This window comes from Molossus molossus, unplaced genomic scaffold (genome assembly GCF_014108415.1).
Source record: "Molossus molossus isolate mMolMol1 unplaced genomic scaffold, mMolMol1.p scaffold_m16_p_3, whole genome shotgun sequence".
In the NCBI taxonomy this organism is placed as follows: Eukaryota; Metazoa; Chordata; class Mammalia; order Chiroptera; family Molossidae; genus Molossus; species Molossus molossus.
In genome coordinates, this window is record NW_023425366.1 from 7,280,063 (window position 1) to 7,303,038 (window position 22,976).

At 44.8% G+C, this 22,976-nt stretch overlaps 1 pseudogene; it reads right to left on the reverse strand.

The window, feature by feature from the left end:
* Positions 1-19,305: 19,305 nt before the first annotated feature.
* On the reverse strand, positions 19,306-22,731 carry LOC118641535 (annotated as a pseudogene).
* Between the last annotated feature and the right edge of the window lie 245 nt (positions 22,732-22,976).

Sequence of the window (22,976 nt, forward strand, 5' to 3'; positions counted from 1 at the left end):
TGTCAATAAATAAATAAACAACAAATGTTGGTGAGGATGTGGAGAAAAGAGAACCCTAGTGCACTGTTGCTGAGATTGTAAATTGGTGCAACTACTTCAGAAAACAATATGGAGGTTTCTCAAAAAATTAAAAATAGCCTTGACCAGTTTGGCTGAGCGGTTAGAGCGTTGGCCCGCGGACCAGAGAGTCCCAGGTTTGGTTCCCACCAAGGGCATGTACCTCTGTTGCAGTTTGTCCCCGGCCCCAATTGGGGTCGTGTGGGTGGCAGCCACTTAATGTGTCTCTCTCACATGGATGTTCCTCTCTGTTCCTCCCTCTCTCCCTCCCACTCTCCCTGAAGATAAAAATGCAACAAAAGAAAAAAAATTAAAAATAGAACTACCAGCCCTGGCCGGTTTGGCTCAGTGGTAGAGCACTGGCCCATGGACCAAAGAATCGAGGGTTCAATTCCAGTCAAGGACAAGTACCTTGGTTGCAGTTCGGTTCCTGGCCCTGGTCAGGGTCGTGCAGAAGGCAACCAGTTGATGTGTCTCTCTCACATCAATGTTTCTCTTTCTCTCTCTCTCTCTCTCTCTCTCTCTCCCTTCCACTTTGTCTGGAGATAAATATCCTTGGGTGAGGATTTTTTTTTTTTTAATAAAAATAATAGCCCTCGCTGGTTTGGTTCAGCGGTTAGAGTGTCGGTCCATGGACCAATGAGTCGTGGGTTCTATTCCAGTCAAGGGCACATACCTTGGTTGAGGTTCATCCCTGGCCTTGTTCAGGTCGTGTGGGAAGCAACCAGTTTATGTGGTTCTATCACATCAATGTTTCTCTCTGTCTCTCTCTCTCTCCCTCCCTCCCACTCTATCTGATAATAAGTAGAAAAACATCCTCAGGTGATAAATAAAAAAATAAATGAATATAAAATAAAATAGAACTATCATATGACCTAGCAACCCCACTTTTGTGTATTTATCCAAAGAAATTCAAAACACCAGTTAGAAAATATATATGAATCCCTGTGTTCATTGCAGCTTTGTTTACAACAGCCAAGCTACGAAAGCAATCTAAGTGTTTATTGATAAACAACTGGTTAAAGAAGGTGTGGTACAAATATACAATGGAATACTACTTGGCCATAAAAAAGAATGAACTCCTAACACTTCCAACAACATGGATGGACCTAGAGGGAAGTGTGCTAAGTGAAATAAATCACACAGAGAAAGACAAATACCATATAATTTTACTTATATGTGAAATCTAAAATAAACAAATAACAAACAAACTCATAGATACTGCGAACAAAGTAATATTTGCCAGGTGAGAGAGGTGTTGGGCAGATGGTTGGAAAAGGTGAAAGCAACTAAGAAGTACAAATTGCCAGTAATAAAAACAGTCATGGGGACATAATGCACAGCATAGGGAATAAAGTCAATAATACTGTAACAACTGTATGGTGTCAGATGCATACTAGACCTATCAGGAGATCACTTCATAAGTTAAAAGAATGTTACACCTGAAACTAATTTAAAACTGTATGTCAACTGTAATTAAAAATATTTTTTTTAAAAAAGAATACTCATAACAGTACTATCTCCCGCTGTAAAAAGCAGGAAACAACCTGCTTTTTCATATTTACAGATAAAACTAAAGATGTTTACAGAGAAGTTGGGATATGGTCATATAATGCTACTACATTGCAGTTAAAATGAATACACTGTGGGTACATACATCATCATGAATGACTCTCAGGAGCATCGTATTGAATGATGAAAGCAATTTATAAAAGTGTAACTCCATTTATAAAATATCCTGAAGCAGGGCAGACCAAATGTGGCAAACGGCATATTTCACAACAACAGTTACCTCCGAGGAGGAGCAGAAAAGAAAGGAGCTGGGGAACGTCATCAACGGACTGCGTGCCGGTGGGGATGTACCGCTCTCCTGGGCAGCCAGTGATGCCCAAGCTACTTTCACCTTGAACCCTATCAAAACACATCTGTTCCCCCATTCATTTCTGAGGCCCACGTGCACTGACAAAACTGATCAAAAATAGAAGAGTTGTTCGTTTTGATGGGCACAGTATTTGTAATGTGGAAACATCAAAATGAGCTGATAATGGTACTTACATTTAAAGGAGCAAATGGCAGAGACTTGACGAATGTCCTAGGGAAGAAGATGCACTGAAATCGGCAGGTCTGTGACAGTCAGCAAATTTCATCGCCTAGGTACCACCTGTTATCATGCAAGGACCCAGAATAAATTCACCAGATTAGACTCTTACTAAGCAGAAAATTAAATAGAACTACTTACTCAAAGAGAAATGAGAAACACAGCATTGGGTTCAAACCCATTTAATTGAATTTGTACCAGATGTAAAAGAGAAAAAATAGATGTGACTGTGATGTTACTCGAACACCACAGATAAAACAGTATCAATAATATCTAACATTATACAATGATAGTGATTTACAGGGTACAATGTAAACAACTTAAAATGTGAGAGAATTTAGTTATATTGTACTTGTTTATGTCATCAACTTAGCAAAAATTCCAAATAATCTTTCTAGTTGTCAATATCAACACACTGAAAGTAGATTCTAAATTTAGGGTTCAAATCATGTCATTATTTTTCTGTGGATGTATCAGATATTGGGCAAAATCTTAACAGACAGTGGGCACCAAAACTTTTTAAGAGTTTCTAAGTGGTTATCTGGAAGTGTTTCCTGGAAAAGAGACATCAAATACTCGTTTTTTGTGAGTGTCATGCTTCTACCCCTTCAGTTGACCAGAACAGACCCATGAACTTGGAAGGCCTTAAACAGCAAAACATGCCCAGAACCCATACATTTTATTCTTCAAGAGAGAATTATTTTTAGGTTCTTTCCAGGAGAAGAAGAAAAAAAGTGACCCTGAGAAACGTGCCGTTGGGAAGTAGAATGACGCCGCGACAGCAGCGAGAAGTCACCATGATGACAAAGACGTGAGAGAAGAGGGCTGTGAATTGGACTAGGAGGGCAGCCTTACAAAAAATACTTCTTCAGCTTCACAGCCACTTGTGTCACAAAAATTCTATTCTTCTAATTCCTCCCAAACTGATCTGGAAGTGAAAGACCTTGTCCAGTAGGCTGCCTGCTAATGCTGTTGTCTATGCTTCACATCAATGTTTCTTTCTCCTGCTCCATTTCAAGGTGGCCGATCGCTGCAATAGCAGAAGAACAGGCTGTGGCCACAGACCCTAAAGGTACTGTTGCCCCTGGTGTTGGTCCTTTTGTCTGCTGAGGTAAGAGTAGTAATGTTCATACCAGTTCCCTCTGTGTAAGGATGCAGCGAGGACATGTAGGATACAGAAAGGGAAGAAGGTCCCAGCGGTCCAGCATTTGGATCATGTGACGTTGAATGTTTCTAACCTGTAATGGATTCATTGAAAATGAATAGGAACCAAACAAAAATCGTATGAATTTTTAGACAATCACTGTGAGAGATAGAAACAGATGAGTAAGACAAACCCTTGTCCTCAAAGCATCATCTAGTGGGGAACTAAGATACGCCCTAAGAAAAACTGTGGGCTAAGCCTCGTAGAGGGGTACATAGAGAGAAGGCATTTTCCAACAATGAAAATCACAAAAAGTTGAATTGAGAAGACAATCTCTGGAAATGGATGGAGAAGGACTTTCCCAAAAAAGCAACAGTCTCTGGTCTACGTTGCTTGAATCCTGGAACACGTACTCATCAATGGTAGGAATGCGTATATGGATAAATGAATAACAAAATTAATGTTTGACGAATTACATTATTTTTGAAATACTAGACACTGGAATAAATGACAGCAGCAGATACTTTAGTGCTTATTCAACAACATCACAGAAAATATGGAACATTTTATTGATGATGTATGTTTCGTGACTAGATGGTTATTTGACCAACACTTTTTGCTAGGGGGGAAATTCCATGAGGTTGCCAGGTTATTTAACTTGCATGCATCTTATCTCAGAGTGGTGATAAGCTTTCTGTTTCTGACTATGTGGTATGACTGCAGAAGATAAAATTCTGCCTATGGCTTCATATTTCAGAAATCTTCAACGGTGTGTCACAGTTAAAACTCCTCTCCTCACACTCCCCGGAGAACTAACATTCTACCATCTCCCAGGGTTGACATAATTATAATGTAATGTGGGCTTTAAATTTATTGATGTTTATACTGAGAAAAGTGTGGGAGAACGATAGTTAGGACTTAAAGTAGGGAGTGTACTGGTAAAATAAAATGTAGGCTTTTAGAGAGAAACAGAGTTCAAGAACTTAAAGAACAAGAAACTGAACTTCTACATGGTGCATAGAGACATCCAGAAGTGTCCTGACATGTTGAAAAGTGGGGAACAGAGGAGATAGGAAAAGCAAAGAAATAAAGCAATTCACAGTGACTTCTGTAAGGGGGGGGGGGTTGTGAATTGCTATTCAAACTATCAGAGAAAAGTTTAGAGCTAAGAAAGACAAAGAACTTGCTGCTTTAGAAGGAATATAGGACTTATATAAGGTTGAAATGCCTACAAAGAAAGCTATTTCAACGTGGAATGCAATGCTAAAACTGGGACCCAGAAAAGAAAATCTGCCGAGTGAATTAAGCCCACTGTACATGGCTAGCCAATCCCAGAAACACCCCGAGAGCCACACACTCTGACCGAAGGGGACAGGGGTCAGCAGCGCAGCAGAACGCAGCTGTGTCCGGAACTTGTTCGGGTTATAGGCACCTTACATCCCTAGAGCCCCACAAACAGCTGCAAAGTCTCATTATACATAGGGGACCACATAAGCGATCATCCAAACTGGGAGACTTTGCAGAAAATAAGGAGGTTCTACTAATAATTAAACTGGTACTTAATTAATTTTGGCACTGTCTCAACCTGAGATGTTGGGTCGACCTAATTATATATTAAACCCCCGTATTATGCCGGAGAAACATTTTTTTAAAACAGACACCAAAGGCGAGCTCTTCAGGGGAGAATCACGACTTCTTTGAGGAGGTGGCCGAACGCCCCCCAAGCAGGAGCTGACCTAGACGAATGCGGTAGCGTGTATAACGGCCTATGTTTTTGGCCACGCGCAATGTTTGCACAACTTGTAAATAGTTTGCATCTGAGATTTCTCAGTGTTTGTATGGCCTTTCATGGCTTTGTCTAAGTTGATGATGTCTGGGAAATTCGAAGGCCCTACCTGTCAGGAATTTGGTTCTGTTTCCTGTACACTGGCTTAGTCTATATGCTACTCATCATGCCTGCAGGGGAATGTGACGGTCACTTCCAACTCGGAAGAAATCTCCTGTTTCTTATGGGTTACCACCATCATTTTAAGTGTGGCGCAATACGTGTGGCGGTCCAGCACATGTGTTTGGAGTATGGGGTAGAACAGAAACCCAACAGGACACAGATGACACACTTAAAAGGAATGAATGAGCTGAGTGAAATGAACGGCCACTAACAAAGGGGTGGGCAGAGGTAAATGCAACCAAAAGGCCGATAAAAACACCCAAAGGTTAGTGACCCTGAGACCACTACCTCCCCTAGGCTTGAAAGGGCAAAGGAAACAGACACGGTAAAACCTGGAAAGGCTGTAATGGGAGGAGAGACCTACCAGACAGGAGCCGTGGGCTGTGGTGGAGGAACACAGCCACCGCCAGCCCACAGCCCCAAGGGGAAGAAGATAGAAAACAGATACTCCAGTTCCTCTCTCCTCCAGCCATCCAGTCTCTGCCCCCCGGTACTTCCCTTTGTCAACAGTGCCTAGCTAACAACGATCCAGATGATCAGCCTCCTGGTAACAGAAAAGAATGGAGTCCACGGCCATACCACCCTGAACGCGCCCCATCTCGTCAGGAAAGAATGGAGAAGACTAAATAATAGACCTAGAAAGGCAAATGGAGAACATGCAGCAGACTTACGATGAACACTGGAAATTCCCATATTTCTTAAGTCTCAATAGGTCACATATACCCTTCAAGTTCATAAGTGAAAACTAAGAATTATTTGATCTTCACACGGAGACCAGAAAGAGCCATTGTTATTAGCATTATCTACATTTTACAGATGAAGAAATAATAAACAGAGAGGAGAAAGCACTTGTCTAAATCATGCAAAAAAAAAAAAAAAAAAAAGACTTATTGCATGTTACCGTGTCTATGGACCTATCAGAGAGCCAACTGTTTCCCAAGCTAAGCTTCTACCTCTAAGTCCAGAGATCTTTCCATTTGTCCTCAACAACATAAGCTTATACAGTCCCCACAGTGAGACAGAAGGAGACTAAAAACCAATTCTCCAAGCACGTACCAACAGAGATCTATGGAGGGAAGCCTCTTTCGTGGCTCCCAGATTATGGACAGAAAAGAGCAGCACTCAGAAATGTTTAAGAAGACAGTCAGTAATGAGCATGCCTCTAGCATCAACTATGTACTAAATGCCAAATACATAAAACTTTTGTGGCTGCAATTACTCATTTTATTTTTGTGGTCACTCGTTATTACCATTGTGGTTTATGTGCTCAAGGGATTAACAGTAATTTATCAAGACTGACTCACAATAAAATAACAGTTGACATAACAGAGTATGCACGGCCAATGTAATATTAAAAAGATAATCCTAGGTAGTGTCCACCTTAGGTCCTTCATGTAGAACCCTATTGCTAGCTTCAAATTTTGGTGGTGGCAAGTAGTAAGACTTGGTACTTTCTACCGATTCTGGAAGGGAGAGACAATGTCTTCATTCTTTAGATCTCTACTGGTACACACAAATTCAATGACCACTTAAAAAGAGACTAAAGTATGAGATGGCTATACATACTACCCAGGATGCTGTCTGAGACAGAGGCTGCTCTGTGTTTACCAAAACCCATTTTCTTTATGTCCCGGGTATACAGAGAGACCAACTTCCACCCCTCTTACACTTAGATGTGTTCTGGCCAATGTGGCAGAAGCAATTTGCTCCGCTTTTAGGCTTGACCAGGAAACCCTTCAGAGATTGTCTACTCTCCCTCTTTTCCCATCTTCCAGTTGATTGTCATGTCCAGGGGACACTGGAAATGCTGAGTGGAAGATGATGGAACCTGAGTCAGCCTGAATCCTTGAATGACTATGTGAAACAGTCCCACCTCACCCTGTCTGCCTCCCACCCAGCCACTGACTCACTAAAATCAATGAGGTTACTACAATGGCCCTAAGCAATACACCATTTCTCAAGAATGAGAACTCAACATCTTATGTACAAAGATGGATATATATTTCCAAAAAGCATACCCTATTGTTCACATTGTCCTGTAGTCTTTTTATTTGGCACTACATTGCAAACAACTTCCCATGTTCGTGGAATTCTTCAATTTTACAATTTTTAATGTTCCAAGTTGAGGTTATACCATTCAACTTTTCACTTTTTTATATAATTCCTATTGTTCAATGTTAGATAGCACATGATCCAAAGACTTTTGTAATCTTATTCATAAAAAAATAATAATAATTTCTTCATCAGAGTTGTTTGCTGACCTACAGCAGCCATGTAGAGTGATGGGCCACTGACTTTGTGTTGTTCAACCCCATTCAAGTTAATATCTTCCTTTGAGTTTGTTCCATATGATAAACCTGTCTCACATCCCAGAGAAAGATATCCAGCAAAAGTTAATAAATGTCCTTTAAGAAGTTACAAAATACAAGAACTGGTGTGAATCATCAGAAATGGGTATTAAGTCTGTGACCTCTACTTGCACCTGAAATGATTAATTTCTTTGCCCTAAATGAAAGGTGCTAAAGTCAGAAATAAAATATAAGTCTGTTTTATAAAGTATAATCACCTGAGTTCCTTGAACACTATCTAGTTTTTCACCCCTCTATTAAAGGGTAAAATTCCTCCTTTTGGAAGCTAGTGAGGGTTGGAGTTGAGAAACACAAATTCAGCAACAAATTCAAAAAAAGTGAATAAAGTTGCAGTACCTGAAATGGTTCTAGTAGGACAGAAAATATGTATAAGGCAATCTCAACATGTATAAGGTGATGCAACCTTTAAAAATGACTCAAGTCAGGCAGATAAAAGGTTTTCTATAGCTTAAAAAAATGCTGCCAAGTTGTGGTTAATATTTCAATGTCATTTCACCCCATACAATAGTCTATTTTTGACATGGTTTTCCAACAAGAGTTTCTGAATAAAGAATATAATTATGACTCTTAATGCTGATTAAATGCTTGATTATTTCTCTCTCAATATTATCACAATTGTGTAAGATGTGGTTATTTTTAGATATTAATTCAGTGATGTCCACCAGAAGAGGCTGTGGTACTCCTCACCCATCCCAGTGTCCTCTGGCATTTCCTTGGATCTTTGTAAAAAGCATGATTAATATGAAAAGCTTACAATATTTGCAACCAGTATTAGCTTTGAAATCCTTCTCTCACACGTACTAACCATGTGACCTTCAGCTATTCATTTTATTCCTCTTACTTATAGTTTCTATAACATGATTTAATGCTCATATCACAGAAATTATTGTAAATGATTCATTGGATACCTACCCTATATTTAAAAAAAAAAAAAACTAGCGTAGTGGGGCAGGGAGGGGAAGGAGAAACATCTGTAAGAAAAATAAATTAATTAATTTAGAAAAAGGAAACTAGCATAGTATGCCTGAAGTGGGGTACATTGTCAACAACTGTGGGTTCCTTTTTCTCTGCTATGTTTAATGAAACATGTATCTCCCTAATATTGTCGCTTAGGGACTTTTCTTAAACAAGCCCGACTTGGTATCCCTGAATAGTTTACATGCTGTCCAGTTACAATATTGTTATTCATCTACCTTCCATCATAGCATATTTGTTGTACACCTACTATGCTCCGGGAACTGCTCGGGGTGCAAGGGCACAGCAGTGAACAGAACAATACTGACATCTATAAAACATGTGTGGTCACTGAGGAACACAGATTTTGGTCCAAGTAAAACAAATGGCATGAGGTCTGGTTATCCCTGCACAGCAAGAAAGAGTGACAGAGAATTCTGGGACTGACTAAGGCCACAATTTTAAGTAGGATGAGCAGAGTGGGTGTCACTGGGACAGATACATTTCTCCAAATATTTGAGTAAAATGAGAGAGCCATGGGGGTGTCGGGGGAACGACATTAACAGGAGAGAGGAAAGCAAGTGCACGGCCCAGGACAGCAGCCGGCCAGGCATATTAGAAAAAGAGCCGGGCCAGGGAGGGCACCAGGCGGGTCGGTCAGGGCGGGGCGCACATCATCTCCAGCCTTGTAGGCACTGGAAGGGCCTCGGATTTTACCCTGAGTCGAATGGGAGGCACCTGAGAAGCGACTCGGTTGCAGCAGGAGAGAGACAGGTGAGCAGTGGCGTGTACCGTGCAATCCAGCAGGCGAAAGACAGCGGCGGAGTCAGGACGGAAGCAGCGGGGATGACGAGGAGCCGGCAAATTTCACTATTTTAAAAGCAGAGCTCATTGGATTCGCTGGTAGACCAGATACGGAATGTGGGATCACAAAAAGAAAGACAGGAATAACACCTAGGCTTCTGGCTGTAGCAGCTGGAAGAATCAACTCGCCATTTGTTGAGAAAAACTATGAACGAAGTTGCAAGAGGAGGAAAGAACAGGAATTTGGTTTCAGACCTGTTAAGCATGAGACAGCACTAGACATCACAAGTAGATACGTGAAAAAGGTCTCCAGGTAAAAGAGTCTGAAGCTGACAATAAACTTCAGGGTGGTCATCAAAACCTAGGATTCAAGAATGTATAGAAGATATTCATTTAAAGTCGTGAACCCAGACGCCATCAGGAGCCAGTGGAGACAGCAGAAAGGAGACCCAAGGCTGAGTGCTGGCGGGGTCAGAGTTCAGAGGTTGAGCAGACCCCGAGTGAGTGCTCGTGTGTTCTCACACCTACCAGTTCCCGCCAACACCACGTATGTGAGCTTCAGTTCATGTCAGTCCCGACACTACCCAGAGTTAGCATCAAACTACACCGGTTTACGTGCTCGGGGGGCCACAGGACAGCCCTCACTTTACACACCAACTGACAGAGTTGAAACATGACAGCAGGCCCTGGCCAGTTTGGTCCAGCGGTTAGAGCGTCGGCCCGCTGACCAATGAGTCATGGGTTTGATTCTGGCCAAGGGCAAGTACCTCTGTTGGGGTTCATCCCCGGCCCTGGTTGGGGTCATGCGGGAAGCAACCAGTCGATGTGTCTCTCTCATGTCAATGCTTCTCTCTCTCTCTCTCTCTCCCCCTCCTACTCTGTCTGAAGATAAAAAGAAAAGTATCCTTGGGTGAGGATTACTAAATAAATAAATTAATTAATTAATAATTAAATAAGACAACAGGCCCAAAATGGAGTCACTGATGCTAAGCCCTACGTCGTCAAAACAAGACTTGGCTTCATTATAGTTTGGGCTCTCCCAGAAATGGAATCTTAAGCCAGTCCACCAGGAATCCCCTGATCAGCACCAGTGAGGTAAACTGGCAGACAGACCCCTGTCATCCCCTAAAGTACACTAACCTGGCTAACCAACCGCTCTTTTGTCTCCAAAATGCCCTTGTTCCCATTCCTATCTGCTAATAAGAGTTTAATTGTGCCTAGTTCCTCAGAGGTTCTTTCTATCTGCTACACTGAATGCTGCCCAAATTGAATTGAATTAATTTTTGCACAAATAAACTTAAAATTTTTAACATGCCTCAGTTTATCTTTTGATAGTTCTCGTGTCAAAAGAGGGAGCTGCGGGAGACCTCCGAAGGCCCCAGAAGCCAGAAGCACGAGGTGTGGGCACCTGCTCAGGCTGTCCAGCTCACTGCCTTCTCTCTGCTCCTGGAGGTCACGAGTGAACCCTCTCAGGTCCTGGCTCCAGTGTTTTGCATTATGAACTTTCAGATTTTATTTGAGTCTTTCATTTTCCCAACTGGGTCTCTAAATGGCCAGAGTGGGACTGGGTTCGACTCAGAAACCGCACTGGGTCCAGGGTCAGACTGCATCCGACTTAAACTGGACTGGGTCCAGGGTGAGGCCTCAGGTTAATAAGATTTTGCTCTAAGGCTGAACAAGCAGGTTAACTTTGCAAAGATAATCTTGAATCACCTGACCACTCTGGGGAACATTTAGCCATCTTAGATAAGTGTATCCATCTACCAGGTTCCCCAGAGAAATGAGGTGCCTGCCAAGCACTAACCATAATGTCAAGGGAAAATATTTGTCTTCTACAGTTTCTGGTGACTAGGCTGAGACACGCTGGGACAGCCCCAGTCACTCAGAACCTGCAGACAGCATCCTGGGGAAACTGGCAGAAGCCAGCGAGGGTAAGGGTTCTTACCAAAGTCAGCACCCCCACATCTCTAGCTGTGGTGCCTGGCTGAGAGAGAAGAGTAAAATTTCACAATTTTCCTTCCTTTACAAATTCAGACTGGCAGGCAGAAACCACGGTAAGAATGAGATCTTTGAACTGTGGCTCATGCATTTGCGTTCAGGTACCAGCTGGTTGTGACTCCCTGTCCCTGGAGGGCAGCTCTTGCCCGGTCTGTCTCACTCTGCACTGAAACTGGACTTGGCAAGCGTCAGGTTGGAGGCCCCAGGGAGGGGTCAAGTCAAGGGACCCTAGACCTTTTGTCAATCTTTACCTTGATTAGTCTGCTTGAGTATTGTCCCAAGTGGTCGCAGATCGGGTTTCCCATTATAATCTCTGCCTTGTGATTTTTTTTTTTTTTTTTTTGGTACATGCCCCTGGCTGCTAGGGCCCAGCAGGAACTGAACCCAAGACTCTCTGGGCCACAGGCCGATGCTCCAACCACTGAGCCAACCCGGCCAGGGCTGCCTTATGACTTTTTACGTTTCTCCAAACTGAGGGGAATTTCAGGGAGCTGTTTAGGGCACTTGAACGTTGGAGGACCAGCAGGGGATCCCTTTGGCCCAGCCAAAATGTGATAGTGCTGCATGAAAACCTTTCTCTCAACCCTGTCAATGTCTACTTTGTTCATCTCATTTTTAAATAACCATCTAAAGATTTTCAGCGTGTTGTGACTAGCTCCTCTGCCTCTCTGATTTCTCTGGTTAGTTAATCTAATGCTTTTATTAGCATGTATAAGGACCATGAGAGGAAGATGAGACAGTAAATTCAAGAAGACATCCCAAACTGGTGCTCAGTTTTGCAGCTGTAAGATTACTTAGCGTGGTCATGCAAAAGGGGCCCCCAACCATAGCATTTACCACAACCTGGGAGACAGGCATAGTCAGTGGGTGAATAGCCTGATTATCACGAAGCCAGTCACACATGCATGCATATAAAGCATATCAGCCGCTTCATTTGGGATGTTACACTTGGCATTTTTAGGGGGAGTAAGACAATCTCCCTTCTCAGGGTAAACAGACCTTCTTTATAGTAGCTTTTATCCAGTTCACCAGGATGGCCATCCCCTTGGAATAAACTACTATGTATCTGGATTATGTACAACCAACTATGATTATTTTTTTTAATATTTTTTCTTTATTGATCTTAGAGAGACAAAGGGAGAGGGAGCGAGAGATAGAAACATCAGTGAAAGAGAACATCAACTGGCCGCCTCCCGCATGCCTCCCACTGGGGATTTGGCCCACAACCTGGGCATGTGCCCTGACCAGGAATCGAACTGGCGACCTCTTGGTGCAGGGTCGACGCTCAACCACTGAGCCACACCGGGCAGGCCCAACTATGATTATTTCATGGTGAGCTGTGTGTCCTACATGAGCCCACACATACTCCTCCACTCCACACCAAAGACACTCATCTCCCCGAAATTGTCACCTTCACCATCCATTTCAGTAAAGATTTGGTAGGAAGCTGAAGATACAAATCCACAAAATGAGAAAATTTCTTTACACCATCACCTCCTGGTTTTCATAATTTCTTGGTTTTGACTTCTTTAACACGGACAGCCTTCCTGGTGCTAACGGGCTTAGAGGTACTCTTTGTCATCTGACATCATTTTTCCCTGTGGGGCAGCTGTGAGGCTCGTAGTCAGAGCTCAGACTGACAGAAATCTGAGTTTGTTCTAGTATCAAGATCTGACACAGTATTCTTTCAATTTTAGACATTGTAGATGATGATAATCAAGGGATTGGATAGTTTGCTCTTTTTTTATTAGTTTGCTTTTCCTTATGCATCCAGTAAACCAGTTACCTGGGACTTTGATACATCTCTAACACCACTGGTGACTTTTACCTTTAGTAAGTGATCACAGCGCTGCTGCTCCATACCAGAGGTCACCACATGGCCACCAGGTGTCAAAGGCTCCTCATCCTCTGCCCTATCTTCCTGTCTTCTTTTCCCAAACCACATTTCTGTGAGCCAGGACTGTTCTAGCAAATCCCACTTCTGACACCAAATGAGTAACTTTTTCTTACGCCAACCAACTTTCTAGCCCTCTGACACCAACTAGGTATCCCACAATTGAATTCAGTTCTGACACACAACCCAGTAGAGTATCAGGCTCCACACTACCCTCACTTCAAACACCAGATGCCAACGTAAGTCTCCCTGTTACCACATGTCTGTCCAATTGGGCTACAAAGTCAGGGGTTCCCACAAATCTCAACCCTCAGGTTCAATAATTTGCTAGAACAACTCACAGAACTAAAATAAAAAAAAAATACACACACACTATATTTGCCATTACATTTTATTATCAAGGATACAAATAAACGGCTAAAGAGTACATAGGGCAGAGTCTGGAAGGATCCCACCTGCAGGAGCCTCGGTGCCTAAGCAGTCGATATGCCGCTGTTCTGCATGGGGACGGGTTTGCCAATCCAGAAGCTGCCTGAAGCCCATCACTGAGAGATGTTTATGGAGGTTTCACTGCGTGGGCGTGATTGTGGCCATCGGTGATTAACTCGGTCTTTGCCCTTCTCCACTCCCCAGAAGTTGGTGAACGGGGCTGACATTTTCAAGTTTCTAATTAAGACATGGTTTTTCTGTGGCCCAGCCCCTATCTTGAAGCTATCTAGGGGCCCACCAAGAATCACCTGATCAGAACAAAAGATGCTCCTGTCACCCTTGTCACTTTGGGGGATTCCAAGGATTTTAGGAGCTCTATACCCAAAGCTCAGGGACAAAGATCGAATATCTTCCTTATCATACTGCACTGAGACCAACAAAGGGAGCTGAGAGGAGAGACAGAGGAAAGAGGAAAATATTTAGGACCTGAAGTCAAGTGAAGAAAGAGTTTTAAGAAAGAGGGAGTGATTGGTATGTGAAACGTCACTGACGGCACAAGAAAGTTGAAGACAAATAAGCGATTATTGGATTAAACAATGGGTCCATGATTGGTGACATTTATGAGAATTGTGTCTCTGGAGGAGAAGAGATGAAAGTCTGTTTGGAGCAGGTTCAAGAGAGAGTGGAAGGAGAAAACCACGGGATCATGCTGCCCCTAAAGAAGACGTGAAATTAAGAGAGATTTGGGGTTTGCTTCTTTTCATTTATAAGAGGAGATATTATCAGCATGTTGATTTCCTGGTTGGGATGATCTAATACAAGAGGGAGAAATTGGTAATTCAAGAGAGAAAATGGAAAATGACTGGCATTGGCCTCTGGGAAGAGTAGAGGGGGTGGGATCTGGTGCCCATGAGAGGGGTTGGCGTGACCTAGAACCTGAGATGAGCATCCACAGGAACAAAAGGGGAAGCTCAGATACAGGAAGGTGGATGGGTGTGCTGGCGGGAGCTTGAACAAGTCTCCTCAGAATGCTTTTATTTTCTCAGCTGAAAAAGAAGGTTCTTAGCTGTAGTACACATAGGTAAGAGTGTTGAGAGTTTAAAGAGAGAAAAGCTATAAAATGCTTTACGCAGGAATTCTCAGCCTTGGCACTAGAGACATTAGGGCAAAATAATACACTGTTGGGGGTTGGGGAAAGTCTGCGTGGGCATCACAGGATGTTGAGCAGCATCCCTGACTTCTATCCACCAGATGTTACCCTCCAGGTTGTGAGCACCAAAACCATCTCCAGACATTGCCAATGTCCTCTAGGGGGGCAAACCACCCCTGGGTGAAAACCACTGTTTCTACTAGGAGATGGAGAGTAAGTGAATTGGAGAGCTGTAAACAGATCGTGGTCATCTTGAGGCTCACTTGAGGTTAGTGGTCATGGGTTTCAGATATGGCCACTCATCTGCTTATGTGTGTTTCTCCAGCCGTGTTCAGCTGCACGGGATTAGAACAGGCAAGAAGTTAGTACAACAAAGCCAGAAAGGAGCAAACTGTTGAGGGCATATGCAAGTAAGTGGTTGTAATAACAGAATGTAAGCCAGATAGGGAGGAAAGGAAGGATATGAAAGTAGGGAGGGACAGTGCAAAACGGTGGAACAACAGATGTAGATCCCAGATAGGTGCAGCGGTCTGGGCGTGAGCTGGGAAATGGTGAGGTAATGGTGAGAGAGAGAGATGCTTGAAACTCACTTACTCATAACTGCTTAAGGTTATTATGAATTGCATGCATACATTGCTGCATGTTTTACACATACATAATCATCGTGGTCTTTCTACAATTCTGAGAAACCCTTAACCCCGTGATGAGTCAGGAATTCTGTTGCAAGTGTCCCATTATTAGAACCAACAAAGTGTAAGATTTAAATCTCCTAGAGAGTTTATCTCTGGAAAACACATCCTAATAAGCCTATTAAGCCAAGTTTTGCATTTTACTTGCTAATCGTTTCTTATATCTCAGTAACTAAGTGAAGGCAGCAAGGATTCCAGCCTGTGCTGCAAGCGCAGATCGGCACGATATTTAGCCTGCCTACTTGTGAGAAAACTTCGGGCAAGAGGCATTTTTCTTAGAAAAGGGGCTATCAAGCTTGTGGAAATCAAAGCAGCTAAACAAACCTCTTATTATTAGAATAATGACCATGACATTCAATATCCTTTAGGGAAAATTTAACCTGGTCTTTGATTTCGCACTTTCAGCTACTTTGAAATTACATCAAACAGTAAAGAGAGGGAAAAAAGTAGAGAGAGAACAAAAGACAAAATAAGGTCATATACCAATTCTACTTTCAGGCATGGCTGAAAGAAAAATAAAAACAAAGTAGGTTTGCCTTAAGTTCTAACTAATGTTCCACCCTTCTGCTTCTGAAGAAAAATGTGTTTTTCTGCTGTTTTATAATAAATCTAAAACACTATCATTTTTAGCATGAAATGTTAAGTAATTGCTTTGCCAAAAATAGTCACCCTATGCTACAGCCATCTGAGTTTGTTTGAATAACCCTCAGATACCAACTACCACTATGTCAGGCCCCTCAGCACAGCACCACGATTATCTGTTGTTTAAAATAGATGTCCTAAGTACGTTATCTAAGTGAACAAGAGCATAAACATTTCAACTATCAAATCATCAGAACTGCTTAGGCAAGCGTATATATCTCCTGGCTCCAATGTGTCCCTTACAGAATTTTTTTTTCCTGTTACTTTCTCTGCTGTTGCAATGCTAGCAGGCCCATGCTGAGATAATAAAATTATGGATCTTCTTTTTATGGTTTAAGTGCTTTTCATTTCTTAGGAGGTAGAGATTTATTTCCAGGTAGTGAGATTTTAATACAGTTCAAAGGCAGGGGAAAACAAGGTGTTTAGTAAATCAGAAATACGGTCGATAAACGATACCCCAAGGAAGCATGACTTGTACTTAGGTAAAGACCCAAACTTCCCTGATTGGATTGGATTAGAGAAGGCAAATGCTAATACTCTTTCTGCCTGCTTCATTTTACTGGTATTTTTCTCGCTTTGACCAGAAAAGTGAGTTCTCCAAACCCCGTGTTGATTTTCCAAACATTCCTTCAGTTCTGCACAGTGAAGAACCGCTCCAGGTCATGCTCAACTTGGTGACTGACTAACTGGTTTAGAAATGTCCCCTTCTGAGGTCCCATCTTCACATTACACAAGACCACGGACTCTGTCCTTCCTAACAAAGGTGACATGCCATAGAGGATTACAGAGAAATACGAGAGAAACTGAGTCCGATCCAAGCTTCCTCCAGTGAGACCATCTTTTGGATCCGTATCACCTTCCATTTAATACTGTCCGTTCCTGAGATCTTTCTTCTTCTCTCCACAGAAGTCCTCTCAGCTGTCACACTGACAAGTCGGCCCTTTTCTGATGTCCCTAAGTGCCTGTACTGCCACAGATTCAGATAAGAACTGGGGATGAGTGACTGGGGTAACTGATAAAACTGCTAATTAAAGCCCCGTTTTCAACACTCCTGGAAGATTAACCAACGGGGCCAAAGCTGGAACACAGAGGAAGTTTTACTTTTAACAGTGGACAGTGTTTGGTAAACAAAAGGCTTTACCCGTTTCAAAGAAAGTCATGGCAAGAAACTTCCAAAGACATGTTTCCCTCCAGAGAGGTACACCCACGGGAACGATCCAGTGGCCGCTCAGCTCTCCTTGTGACCACTGCTAGGGACGCCCAGAGGCTGACAGGCTGGGTCACTGTGCTGACGCAGTGACAGCAACAGCGGTGTCTGTTTCCTGAAATAAATAAACCCAATCTAATCATTTTTATTAGGAAAACTTCTACTGCTGACTTTCTCGGTCAGACACGGTCACTGGCACGCTACAGGGGAGCGGATTCAGGACTGGACTGGCAGCCAAAGCCAAGCTTAGGGTCCTGGTGTCACCACGAGCTGCGGGACCAGGAGGTGGTCACTTCCCTTCTCCAGGTCCCATCTGGACTACTGGAGTGATAGCAATAGTACCTAGTGTTGTCGTGGGGGTTCAATGAATTACATCTATCGTGGGCTTAGAGAATATGAGCCACATAATCACATGGTAAGTGTGTGATATTGTTATGATGAGCCCATGAATGAAAACGACCTTGGAGTGTCTGACCGGACGACTTAACTCCCCTGCATGTGTGTTATAGGACAGCTCCTCAGAGCTTTCGCAGCATCCCACACTTGACATAATGCGATCACTGACTCGTTTTCCGTCAAGGACCTGACTCTATTTCACATCAAGACCGTCTTCACCTGTAAAATAAACACCTTGCACAATACAGCTGTTAAACCTCCTCCCTGTTCGAATGATCCTCGGCCTGAGGTCTGCAACTGCAGACCCCTCCGCCCATCGGCTGGTAGATCCTCTCGCGACTGCTCCCACCGGTGCCGCGCCCCCGCCCTGTGCCTCGTCCCGAACGCAGATGCCACCGCTCCACGGGGAAGAGTCCGCGGACAATGATCTTGCGACATATTTCTGAACTTGCGGAGAAGTGGGTTCGTTTGCGCTGCAGGATTCCTTTCCCAGAGCCAGTCCATCCCTCCGGCGACAGCCGGGTGCCATCTGGGCCGCGTGGGGAAGCAGAGGCGGACCGCGGGGGGCAGCGGCGCCCCACACGGGAGGAGCCGGCCTCCCGGGTCGGCCCTCGCCCGCTGCCCTGTCTGGGAGGGAAAGACCATTAAAACACGACTGTCTTTGATATCACTGCTAACGTGGCTGGAAGCGGGACCCTGGCGGTTCAAACGGGGGCTGTTTAGGCTGCATTAAAACATGAGGCTCCGGCAACATCAAAGGCTACTCGTGGGTGGTTTGGGCCAGGGGGAGGTCACCGCGGCCCTGGGCTGTAATAGGTGTGGAGACACTGTGTACCTGCGGAATGGCCTGTTTGCTTTTCCCCTGCTGATAAATGTGGAGCCGGGAGAGGACCTGCCTTTGTGCGCCTGAGGAATGATCCACTGTGCGGACTTGAAAGGCAAACAGGTATCAGGTTAGGGTTACAGGGGCAGCTTGGTGAACGGGCTGTCCTTTGTTCCCAGAGAATAGGCTCCTTAAATCGGTGGTGCAGTGACAGGCCTTGATAAGAGAGGCTTCCTGCCTGAGCACCAGACCTCAGGACAGGAAGCATCATTCTGGCAGTAGGTAATTTGGACGACATCAAGGAAGGACGCAGAACGAGAGCAGGTTAACCTCATTTTGCTTTTTTTATACCTAATATCTTTATCGTACATGAGTTCCACAACACTCACCCCATATGTTGTTTTACATTGCAACAGCATGAAATTGAGATGAGAACACTTTGCATAATTTCTACTAGTCTATAGGGCAGTCGCTAAGAAATCGTTTCATTATTCACTATTGATTTCTATCATACTTGTTTATGACAAATAAATCTATTTATGAATAGATCTATCTATAAATCTATTTATTATATATAAGTCTGTGTATAATAGATAAACTGATTTATTTATCCATATGGCTCTTAAAAGTTTTCAGTATAATATTCTAAAAACCCTTAAGATTGGGACTGTGTTGCCTGAAACAGACCTCGTCTGGACGATCCTCACCCCTTTTCAGAGCAAACGCAGTACTGCATCCACGGAAAGTGGACGATCAACAAATACTTGGCCTCCAACATATAGGGCAATACGATGACAAGAAGAACAAGCCAAGCAGAGCCCAAGCAGACGGAGGAAGCAGATGGGCCGGACTGACTCCCGAGAGCTAGCTCCGGGGTTGGGGTGCTGCCTCCGCCTCCTGCAGCAAGGCTGGTGGCGTTGTTCTTCTCGGGGAGAAGCTTTGGTGGGGACCTCACTTGAGAGAGCTCGTTTCTAACCTCAGGCTCTTCGGAACTGGCAGTGTCACGGGCCTTCTGAACTGCTTGTTGCTCAGCCGCTGCGACCACCCTGGTGATATGCAAACTCCAGGGAGCGCATGGCCTCCGCCTCCTTTTCAGCCACAAGCACCTGGCGCAACACGTTTATGAACAGGAACCGTCATCCTCCAGGGCTGGAGTAGAAATGGGGTCTCCACTTGGCGGGAGGGGAAAAGAGTCTGAAGTAAGCCTCCACCTCCTCGAGAACTAACCTCGCTGCATCTTCTCTGTGGACTCGAAACACAGACCAGCATTTCATTTCTAACTGCTCTGTGGTATATTGGGGGTGAGGGGGTTCATTTTCTGCTAGACTCCATTTCCACTGTGATCTTTCCCTCCAGAAGTAAACACCGGGTCAGGTTGTCTGCCCGACACCCCTCTGCCGGGCAGAGCAGGGGCTTCGGCTGCAACCGGAGTGCTCTGGGCGGCGCGGGCCTGGGCGGCAAACTCAGGAGCCACAGGCCTTTGGACCACAGGCAGGGCTTCAGCCCACCGAACTGAATTCAAGCCCCTCAAACAGCTGTCCCTTAGGATTCTTGGGTTCGGATGAAAGGCCAGCCCTTGTAATCACCCCCTCTAGCGCTCCCCTCCCAGACAGTGCACAGCACTGCCAACAACCTGCAGCAGAACCAGCAGCCTGAACGTGGGAGGATGGAGCAGACATCGAATAATCGACAGAAAGAGAAGACAGAGAGGTTTTTGTTTTCTTTTTCTTTATAGTTACGAGAGAACCCCAAGATTTAAAAACAATGATGGCTGTTAAGACCCCACTAATTTTTTTTATATATATTATCACTTCATTCCAGAGATGATCAGATACCATGCAGGGCGGACACTGAAAAACAGCCCTACATAAAATCATATAAATTGGCTACATTTCCCAGAAGAGAGGCATTCATTGTAAACAGGGAAGAGAAAGCAGGAGGGTCCCTGAAGGACTGCAGTGTCTCCAGCAAGTGTCCCCACACTCCCCAGAGTGAGGACGGCCCCAGACGCAGGTCCTTTCAGCGGGAGGAAGAGGAGGCAGCACCAATGCACGAGCCACACGTCCTGTCCTGCCAACATTGAGCGGTAGACCTCGTCCAACTCCTGGAGTGCCCAGCGCTTGTCCCCGCTGCCTGCTTGAGTTGGCTGTACTCCTTGACCAGCCTGTCAGATCCTCTCCAAGGACCGCATAGGTGTTTAGGACCCCCTGGGACTTCTCCATGTCCTGTTCTTGTAGCCTAATGGCCCTCGAAACGGTCCCCAATGAGATGATGAACTTCCCCTTTCTCCGCAGTGACGTGGCGCACGAAACAGTTAGCTCTTCCGTCCTCGGCGTCAGGACCATGGCACTGCACCTGATGCCCAGGTACCGGGCACTGGGGAGGTCTAGCTCAGGCTGTCTTCAGCCAGGGCTCCTGGGAAGTCCGTGCAGTAAGGCCGGGCAGTGGAGAAGCACCTGGGGGCAGGTGGGCTCTTCCTCCCAGCAGCACCATCTGCTCCTTCTGCTGGCTCTGGGCATCCTGGCACTGGTGCTGCTCACTCACTAGGGTCTCTGCCAGTTTCCATAGCTTTGCTGCCTTCAGGGTTTCATGGCCTGGATCGGAAGTAGGGTCATGGGGGCAAAGCAGAGTGAAACATTCCTTCCCGAGCTGCTCCCCTCCTTGGAGTGGGAGCCAAGCTGCCACCCACACACTCCGCCGAGCATGGCATGAGCTCCGGGTCTGCCCTCTCCAGCCCTCGCAGGCACCTCCCTCTCCTGGCGGGGACCTAAGGTCTGTGGCAGTTGAGTCACAAGTCGCCGCTCGCTGTTCAAGGGTCTCATGAGATCTTTGTCCTCCGAAGTTAAATTTGTGTCTCGGATGGTCACGAGGCAGTCCACAAGCAGCTCTTGGATGGCTCTCAGGAATATCCCAGCTCTCACCATGTCGTCTTACGTGGTGGAACTTCTTTCCACACCTTTGCCAGGGACCAGGCCGCGTGAGAAGTTCCAGGCGGACGCGGGAGGGGTCCTGGGTGTCCCCAGCTCACTCCACACAGTCCTGGGGGCTTCAGCCACCCCTAGTGTACAGATAAGAACATCAGATGACATCTGGGGACTTCTGCTCACCTGGAGAATGGATGGAAATACCCCAAGTGTGCAGCAAACAGCTTCCTCCTTGTACCCTGAGCGAAGAAGACCTGTTACAGAACCCACACTTCAGCAAACTGCTGCTGAGTCTCTCCCAACACGTGCACGAGAGACCCCACTAATTTTAATCTCCTCCTATCTCTCATGAGATTCCAAGATTCAATTCCCAGTGGCAACTTTGTTGAACCCCATTTTGCCTATGAAATTTACCTGGGAAGGAAATACTGATTTCCTGAGTGGAGGGAGACATTCGTTGAGATACATAATCATCCTTCCACTTGGAACTCTGGGCTGATAAATTCTTTTTTTTTTTTTTTTTAATCCTCACCCGAGGACATTTTTTCCATTTTTTGTACAGACAGAGTGGGAGGGAGAGAGAGGAAGAGAGAGAGAGGGAAACATCGATGTGAAAGGGACACATCGAGTGGCTGCCACCCGCACGACCAACCAGGGCCGGGACAAACTGCAACCGAGGTACGTGCCCTTAGCGGGAACCGAACCCGGGTCTCTCCGGACCGCAGGCGGACGCTCTAACCGCTGAGCCAAACTGGCCAGGGCTGGACTGATAACTTCTAACTCCTCTAAGAAAAAAATGAATCAAATTGTTGAATTTAAGCAACAATTTAGTTTACCAAGTAATTTAACTTAAATAAGATTCCTTCCCCTAAAGAAATAGATGTATATTTAATATGGTCATATTTAATAAAACTCTTAAGATAACTTGTGAGCAATGCCTGGCAAGAATCACGATCCTCAGTTTACACATTAAGAAATAGACCTAAACATTTTCATTTACTAGCCCGGAAGTTCTATCAGCTGACAGAGTTGTACTGAAATCCACAACCCAATGTTTTCAAATCTAGTAAATAATCATACTTAAAAATAGAACCTCAGCTTCTTGCTCATTCACTTCTTCCTTGTCGTACAACGTCCCCGCAGCTGTCTCCTGCTGCATTTCTGACCTGCTGTTCATTCTCAGCATCTTCAGTGCAAGCCTCCATCCTCCCCGATTTCCTCCACGCTCTTGTCCCTACTCCATTTGGGTTTGCAAGTGCCAACACCTCATTCGTCCAGTCTGTCCCTCTCTCTCTGTTCTGTTCTGTGCAAATCCTGTTCGATCGGGAACAGAGTCCTAGCATTCAGCAGCCTCGGGCTCCAATCTGATTGGTCTTTCCGCTTCTGCTGTTAAACATACCCGGCCACCGTCTGGAGGTACCACAAAGCCGGTGGGTTAATTCCCCTTTCC